The 8768-nt window shown below is 36.0% G+C and overlaps 1 non-coding gene across 1 annotated transcript; it reads right to left on the bottom strand.

The window, feature by feature from the left end:
• Positions 1 to 509: 509 nt before the first annotated feature.
• Positions 510 to 571, bottom strand: LOC138387991 (U7 small nuclear RNA). The gene has a single exon (XR_011234027.1). It is a non-coding gene; the product is annotated as a U7 small nuclear RNA (small nuclear RNA).
• Between the last annotated feature and the right edge of the window lie 8197 nt (positions 572 to 8768).

The following is an 8768-nucleotide window of genomic DNA, read 5'->3' as shown; positions in this document are numbered from 1 at the left end:
TGGCTGGCATCATGGACAGATGTCCAACTGCACTTTTTGGTTGATGGTATGCTAAAGGTGAATTACATCTAAAACGTAGACTTTAGAATACTTAAATATTTAACAACTACTTTTTATGAAAAGTTAGTAGTCATTGGTATTGTAATCCCCTGTATATAAGGTGTTGATTTTTAAAATATTCTTAAGATTTTTCTCTTCATCTTTGGTTTTCAGAAAATTTACTACGACACCATAGATGTGATTTTCTTTGTATTTATTCTGCTTGGGGTTCGCTGAGCTTCTTGAATCTATAAATTTGCAAACTTTTCAGCTCTTATTCCTTCAGATATATTTTCTGTCCCATTCTCTGTTCTTCTAGTTAGAAATTTTTATATCATCCTATAGGTCATTAAGCTCTTGTTCTATTTATTCTCTTTCCTTCCCCTCCCATCTTTATTCTCTCTGTTCTTCATATTGAATAACTTCTAATAATCTGCCTTTATATTCACTTATTCTTTTTTTTTCCCCCTTAGGGTTTTCTGGTGAAAACCAGAAAACATGTTAGACAAATTCTAAAACAGCTGTAACACTACTTATTCTTATATCATCTTCAATCTTCTGTTAAGCCCATTCATTAAATATTTTGTTTTGGTTATTTTATTTTTCAGCTCTAGAATTTCCACTTGGTTCTTTTTAAAAATACTTTTGACATCTCCTGTTGGTTTACTAATTATAAGATATTTTTCTTTATGCTCTTGAACATAGTTTTAATAGCTGCTTTAAAAATATTTGTTTGCTAATTTTAATATCTGGGGAATCTTCAGGTCAGACTGCATTGATTGCCTACAAGTCACAATTTCTTAGTGTTCCTATGTCCAGTATTTTTGTATTTTATTTACGACATTGTAAAGGATACATTGTAGAGACTCTGGATTCTGTTCTGTTCTCCCAAAGAGTCTTGACTGTTTGCTTTAACAGGAAGTTAACTATCTAGGCTTGTCTCAAACTCTAAACTCAAATTTCCTTTCAGTTGGCAGCAGACAAAATCTCTAATTAGTTCTTCTATCCTTGGCTGAACTACTTGGATATGTTCTGCACATGTAGTTTAGAGATCAGCTGGAGATCTATGCAGAGTTTATGTGTAGAATTCTTAAGTGCAGAGTCTCTTGCAAAATTTGAGGCTAGCCCTCTATGACTCTCCTTTCTGAGATCTTCCCCCTCAGTTTCCAGCTGCTGTGGCCACTTTAAATTTTCCTCTGGTTGTTCAACCCAGTAAGACTGTCAGTTTCTATTGGAGGTTTAGTTGACCTGTCTGATGCCAATTAAGGACTGCCTTCAAGTGCAAAGCCATAAAAACAGGAGAGGGACAGAACCATTCCCTTCTTTCAACTATAAACACGTCTGCAGTTCCAGCCTATTTTTAGTCACTTTCTTTTTTTTTTTTTTTTTTTTTTGAGACAGAGTCTCACTCTGTTGCCCGGGCTAGAGTGAGTGCCGTGGCTTCAGCCTAGCTCACAGCAACCTCAAACTCCTGGGCTCAAGCGATCCTCCTGCCTCAGCCTCCCGAGTAGCTGGGACTACAGGCATGCGCCACCATGCCCGGCTAATTTTTTGTATATATATATTTTAGTTGTCCATATAATTTCTTTCTATTTTTAGTAGAGACGGGGTCTCACTCTTGCTCAGGCTGGTCTCGAACTCCTGACCTCGAGCGATCCACCCGCCTTGGCCTCCCAGAGTGCTAGGATTACAGGCGTGAGCCACCGCGCCCGGCCTATTTTTAGTCACTTTCAAGTGCCTTCAGGTAATTGTTTTTTAGATCTTGTCCAGGAATGTTGGTCCCACAGGAGCTTCCACACCATTACTGAAGCAGGATACCACAAGTTTTTTTTCTTATGATATCTGATTTAATTTGTGTTTGCAAAAAAAAAAAAAAAAAAATTGGGCTGCTTTATGGACAGAATCTTTACGTTACGCCTTCATAGACAACTGTTCAGTATTGTTATGCTTAGCCTCATTTTTTAATTAAACTTTTAATTGTGAAATAATTATAGATTTGTGGGTAGTTGTAAAAAAAAAAATAGAGATCTCATGTACCCTGTACCCAGTTATCTCGATGGTAACATTTTGTACAACCATAGTACAATTCACAACCAGGATATTGACATTGATAGAGTCAACATAGAGAACATTTTCATCACCACAAGGATCATTTGTGTTGCCTTTTTATAGCCACATCCACTTGCCTCCTGCCTCTACCCTGTTCTTGACCCCTGGCAACCACTAGACTCTTCTCAACTCCTATAATTTTTTAATATCAAGACTGTTACATAAATGGAATCTTATAGCATATAACCTTTTTGGATTGTTTTTTTTCACTCAACAAAATTCTCATAATGCATCCAGGTTGTTTTACGTATATGTGGTTTGTTCCTTTTTATTTCTGACTAGTATTCCAAGGTATGGATAGATCATAATTTGTTTAACCATTCATCCATTGAGAGACAGTTGAGTTTTTGGTTTTGTTTTGTTTTTTTTTTTTTTTTTTTTTTCAGTTTTTGACTATTGGAAATAAAGCTGCTATGAAAACTCATGTACAGGCTTTTGTGTGAACTTAAGTCTTCATTTCTCTGTTATAAATGCTCAGTAATCCAAATGCTGGGTCATATGGAAGTTGTATGTTTTGTTTCTTAGGAAACTGTCAAAATGTTTTCCAGAGTCTCATATTATTAATATATTCCCACCAGCAATGTATAAGTGATCCAGTTTCTCTACATCTTCATTAGCATTTGGTGATATCACTATTTTTTATTTTAACCATTCTGATAGTTGTGTAGTAATATCTCCTTGTTTTAATTTGCATTTCCCTCATAGCTAATGATACCAAACATCTTTTCATGTACTTAATTACCATTGATACATCTTTTTTTTTTTTTTTTTTTTTGGTTGTATGCTTCTTCATGCGTTCTACTTGTTCCAATTGGATTGTTTACCAATTCACTGTTGAGTTTTTAGAGCTCTTTATATATTTATATATTCTAGATTCTGGTCCTTTCTCTAATATGTGGTTTGCAAATACTTTCTCACAAACTACAGCTTGTTTTTTGTTTTCTCTCTCTTTTTTTTTTTTTTTTTTTGAGAAGGAAAGAGAAGTTTATTAATTTGCCAGCAAATGAGGAGGTTGGCAGAGTCCTGTATTAAAGTGCCAACAGGCCGGGCGCGGTGGCTCACGCCTGTAATCCTAGCACTCTGGGAGGCCGAGGCGGGTGGATTGCTCAAGGTCAGGAGTTCGAGACCAGCCTGAGCGAGACCCCGTCTCTACTAAAAATAGAAACACATTATATGGACACCTAAAAATCTATATAGAAAAAATTAGCCGGGCATAGTGGCGCATGCCTGTAGTCCCAGCTACTCGGGAGGCTGAGGCAGTAGGATCGCTTGAGCCCAGGAGTTTGAGGTTGCTGTGAGCTAAGCTGACGCCACGGCACTCACTCTAGCCTGGGCAACAAAGTGAGACTCTGTCTCAACAAAAAAAAAAAAAAAAAAAAAAAAAAAAAAAAAAAAAAAAAAATAAAGTGCCAACATCCTCTATAGCTTGTTTTTTCATAGGCCAAATAGGATCTTTTGCAGAACAAAGCATTTTGATGAAGTTCAATTTATCAATTTTTCGCTTATGAATTATGTTTTGATGTCAAGTCCAAGAACACTCTACTTACCCTTAAGTCCTAAGATGTTCTCCTATGTTGCTTTCTAAAAGGTTTATAGTTTTACATTTTACAGTTAAATTCATAATACATTTGGAATTCATTTCGTGTAAGTTATGAGACTTGGATTGAGGTTCATTTTTTGCCTATGGATGTACAATTCTCCAGCACTGTTTGTTGAAAAAGCTATCTTTCCTACAGTGAATTGCTTTCACACCCTTGTCAAATATCAATTAAGCATCTCTGTGGTGACCTATTTCTGGGTTCACAAAAGAAGTTCCATTGATTTATGTGTCTATCCTTCCACCATACCACACTCTGGTTACTCTAGCTATACAGTAAATTTTAAAATTGGGTAGACCAATTTCTTTCACTTTATTCTTTTTTAAAAATTGTTTTAGCTATTCTACTTCCTTTTCCTTTCATACCTACAAAAAGCTTGCTGGGATTTGGGTAGAAATTATGTAAACTGTATATCAATTTGAGAATTGATATCTTTAGGATATTGAGTCTTTCAATCCAAGAACACAGTATTTCTTTTCATTTGTTTATATTTTCTATAATTTCTTTCAGCAGCATTGTGTAGTTTCACAAAATAAAAGTCCTTTACATATTTTGTTAGATTTACACCTAAGTATTAATATTTCTTTTTTGTTGGTACTATTGTAAATGGTAATGTATTTTTAATTTCAGTCTCCATATGTTCATTGTTCATATATAGAAATACAATTGATTTTTGTTGTTGTTGTTTTTTTTTGGAGACAGAGTCTTGCTCTGTCACCCAGGTTAGAGTACAGTGGTGTCATAATAGCTCACTGCAACCTCAAATTCCTGGGCTCAAGCAATCCTCCTGCCTCAGCCTCCCCACTAGCTGGGACTACAGGCATGCACCACCACACCTGGCTAATTTTTTGTAGAGACAGACAGGGTCTCACTCTTGCGCAGGCTGGTTTCAAATTCCTGATCTCAAGCGATCCTTCTGCCTTGGCCTCCCAGAGTGCCAGGATTACAGGCATGAGCCACCATGCTTGGCCATAATTGATTTTTTTTATTATTTATTTTTTTTTATTTCAGCATATTATGGGGGTACAAATGTTTAGGTTACATATATTGCCTTTGCCCCACCTGAGTCAGAGCTTCAAGCATGTCCATCCCCACACTTCACCCATTAGGTGTGAATATACCCATCCCCTCCTCCCCACCATTCTGCCCAACACCCGATGAATGTTACTACTATATGTGCACATAAGTGTTGATCAGTTAATACCAATTTGATGGTGAGTACATGTGGTGCTCATTTTTCCATTCTTGTGATACTTCATTTTGTAGAATGGGCTCCAGCTCTATCCAGGATAATACAAGAGATGCTAAATCACCATTGTTTTTTGTGGCTGAGTAGAACTCCACATATATATATATATATATATATATATATATATGTACCACCCACATTTTATTAATCCACTCATGTATTGATGGGCATTTGGGTTGTTTCCACATCTTTGCAATTGTGAATTGTGCTACTATAAACATTCAGGTGCAGATGTCTTTGTTATAGAATGTCTTTTTTTCCTTTGGGTAGATGCCCAGTAATGGGATTGCTAGATCAAATCATAGTTCTACTTGTAGCTCTTTGAGGTATCTCCATATTACTTTCCACAGAGGTTGTACTAGTTTGCAGTCCTACCAGCAGTGTATGAGTGTTCCTATCTCTCCACATCCACACCAACATTTATTGTTTGGGGACTTTTTGATAAAGGCCATTCTCACTGGAGTTAAGTGATATCTCATTGTGGTTTTAATTTGCATTTCCCTGATGATTAGAGATGTTGAGCATTTTTTCATACGTTTGTTGGCCATTAGTCTATCTTCTTTTGAAAAGTTCTGTTCATGTCCTTTGCTCACTTTTTGATAGGGTTGTTTGATTTTTTTTCTTGCTGATTTTCCTGAATTCTATATAGATTCTAGTTATGAGCTCTTTATCGGATACGTAGCCTGAGAATATTATCTCCCATTCTGTAAGTTGTCTGTTTGCTATCGTGAAAGTTTCCTTGGCTGTGCAGAAGCTTTTTAATTTGATTAGGTCCCATTTATTTATTTTTGTTGTTACTGTGATTGCCTTTGGGGTCTTCTTCATAAATTCTTTGCCTAGGCCAATGTCTGTAAGAGTTTTTTAAGATTAACCTTATTTCTTGCAATCTTCCTTAACACATTTATTCTAGAAGAGTTTTGGGGGTTTTTTACAGATTGTTTGAGATTTTCTATATAGCAAATATAGACAATATAAACAAATTTTGATGTATTTTCATTTAGTACTGTGTATTTTCTGATTTCCCTTGAGACTTCCTTTTTATCATGTATTATTTAGAAGTGGCTGCTTTGTTTCTAAGTGTTTGGAAATTTCCCTCAGTTTTCTGTTATTCATTTTTACTTTGATTTCATCATGGTCAAGAGAACACACTCTGTATGATTTACATTCTTTTAAATTTCTTAAGGTTTGTTGTTTTGACCTACAGTATGATATACCTGATTATGTTTTCTGGGCACTTGAAAAGAATGTGTACGATGCTGTTATTGGGCAGAGTGTTCTATAAAAGTTAATTAGATCTTACTGGTTGATTATGTTGAGTTCTTCTCTATCCTTGCTAACTTTTTGTCTAGCTGTTCTATCACTTGTTGAGAGAAGACTATTGAAGTCTCCAACTATAATTATAGATTTATTTCTCCTTCCAGGTTTGTCAGTTTTTGCTTCTCGTATTTTGCAGCTCTACTGCTAGGCATATACACATTTAAGATTACTATGTTTTCTTGGTAGATTGACTGATTTATCATTATCTAATGTCCCTCTCTGTCTTTGTTAATTTTCTTTTCTCCGAATTCTGCTTTATCTGATATTTATATAGCCACTCTTACTTTCCTTTTATTGATGTTTGCATTACATATCTTTTTCCATCCAATATCTATATATATAAAGTAAATTTCTTCTGGATAGCATATAGTTGGGTCATACAAAAATATATATATATTTTTTTTTCTTTTTTGAAACAGACTCTTACTCTGTTGCCCAGTCTAAAGTGCAGTGACATCATCATAGCTCACTGCAACCTCAAACTCCTGGGTTCAAGCGATTCTGCCTCAGCCTCCTGAGTAGCTGAGGCTATAGGCATGCCACCATGCCCAGCTAATTTTCGATCTTTTGTATAGACGGGGTCTCACTCTTGCTCAGGCTGGTCTCAAAGTCCTGGCCTCAAGAAATTCTTCCAACTCAGCCTCCCAGAGTGCTGGGATTATAGATATGAGCCACCATTCTTGGCGAGGTCATACTTTTTAAATCCACCCAGCTAGTTTCTATCCTTTAGTTGGCATATTTATTAGAAGATTTATATTTAATGTAATTACTGATATGTTAAGGCTGTCATTTTATTTTTTGCTTTCTGTTTTTCCCCTTTTTTGTTTCTCTTATTTATTTTCCCCTTCCTGTGGGTTATTTGAACATATTTTTAGAATTCCATTTTGATTTATCTAAAGTGTTTTTTAGTATATCTCTATGTATAGCTTTTTTTTTTTTTTTTGACACAGTCTCATTCTGTTGCCTGGGCTAGAGTGCAGTGGCAATATCATAACTCCCTGCAACCTTAAACTCCTGGGCTCATGTGATCCTCTTGCCTCAGCCTCCTGAGTAGCTGGGACTACAGGTGCATGCCCCATCATGCCCAGTTAATTTTTTTTTTTTTTAGAGACAGGGTCTTGCTATGTTGTTCAGCTTTGTCTTGAACTCCTGGCCTCAAGCCATCCTCCCAACTCAGCCTCCCAAAATACTAGGATTATAGGCATGAACTATCACGCCAAGCCTCTCTGTGTAGCTTTTTAAGTGTTTGCTTTAGTTATTACATTATATATACATAACTTATCACATTCTACTGTTGTTTTCATTTCACCAGTTCAAGTGAAGTATAAAACCTTAATGTTCTTACATCCCTTTGCCCTCCCCTGTTTATAATATAACTGCCTTAAATGTATCCTCTACATACATTTTAGAACCACATCAGTGTTATAATTTTTGCTTCATTCATCAAACATAATTTTCAAAACTCAAGAGAAAGAAAACCTATTGTATTTATCCATATTTTTCCTTAATATGTTCTTTATTCATTCCTGATGTGCCAAGGTTCCTTCTTTTGTCATTTATTTTCTGTTTAGAGAACTTCTTTTAGCTGTTCTTTTCAAATAGGTCTGCTGGCCACAAATTTTTCTAGTCTTTTTAATCCAAGAATGTTTGATTTCCCCTTTATTTCTGAAGGATATGTCTTTGCTTATAGTGTTCTGAGTTGACAGTTCTCTTTCTCAGCACTGTAAAAATATTGTGCCACTTCCTTCTGGCCTTAATGGTTCCCGATGAGAAATATAGTCATTTTAATTTTCCCCTCATTAGCAAGTTATCCTTTTACTCTGGTTGCTTTCAATATTTTCCTTATCTTTAGTTTTCAGAAGTTTAATTATGATATGTCTGATATGGCTTGGTATGGCTTTTTTTTTTTTTTTTTTTTTAAGGTTTAAGTCTCTCTTAGAAGCTCTGGAGGAGAGCACAGCCCTGCCATCATCTTGATTGCAGATTTCTGGTCTTCAGAACCATGAGATAAAAAATTTATGTTATTTTAAGCCACTAAGTTTATGGCAATTTGTTATGGCAGCCCTAGGAAACTAATACAACCCATTCCCAGACTTCTAGTCTCTAACCTGTAAAGGAGGAGTCCAGATAGAACCAGCTCGACCAGGCTCCAACAGTAGAGATGGAAATACCATCACAGCACTGATAACAAGCTACACTGGATCTTTGAAACCCTCACTCTGAAAGACAATAACCAGAATAACTAGGCCTTACCAATTTCCAACTAGTATTCATGACCTATGGAACCAGTTTTTATACTTTCTAATTTTCCAAGTTCTGGGTAATTCTCCTCAACACTGTCCTAAGCAACCAAGCTTCCTCACTGGCCATTCTGTCTTTTCTGCTTCCTCATAACATTGCCTCACGGCAAGCTTTGGCCTGCCATGGACTCAGGGCATGGTATCACCTTCAGTCTC

Source organism: Eulemur rufifrons, chromosome 1 (assembly GCF_041146395.1).
Source record: "Eulemur rufifrons isolate Redbay chromosome 1, OSU_ERuf_1, whole genome shotgun sequence".
Classification (NCBI taxonomy): domain Eukaryota; kingdom Metazoa; phylum Chordata; class Mammalia; order Primates; family Lemuridae; genus Eulemur; species Eulemur rufifrons.
The sequence above is the reverse complement of the archived record's forward strand: the minus strand, read 5'-3'. Positions and strand labels throughout refer to the sequence as shown.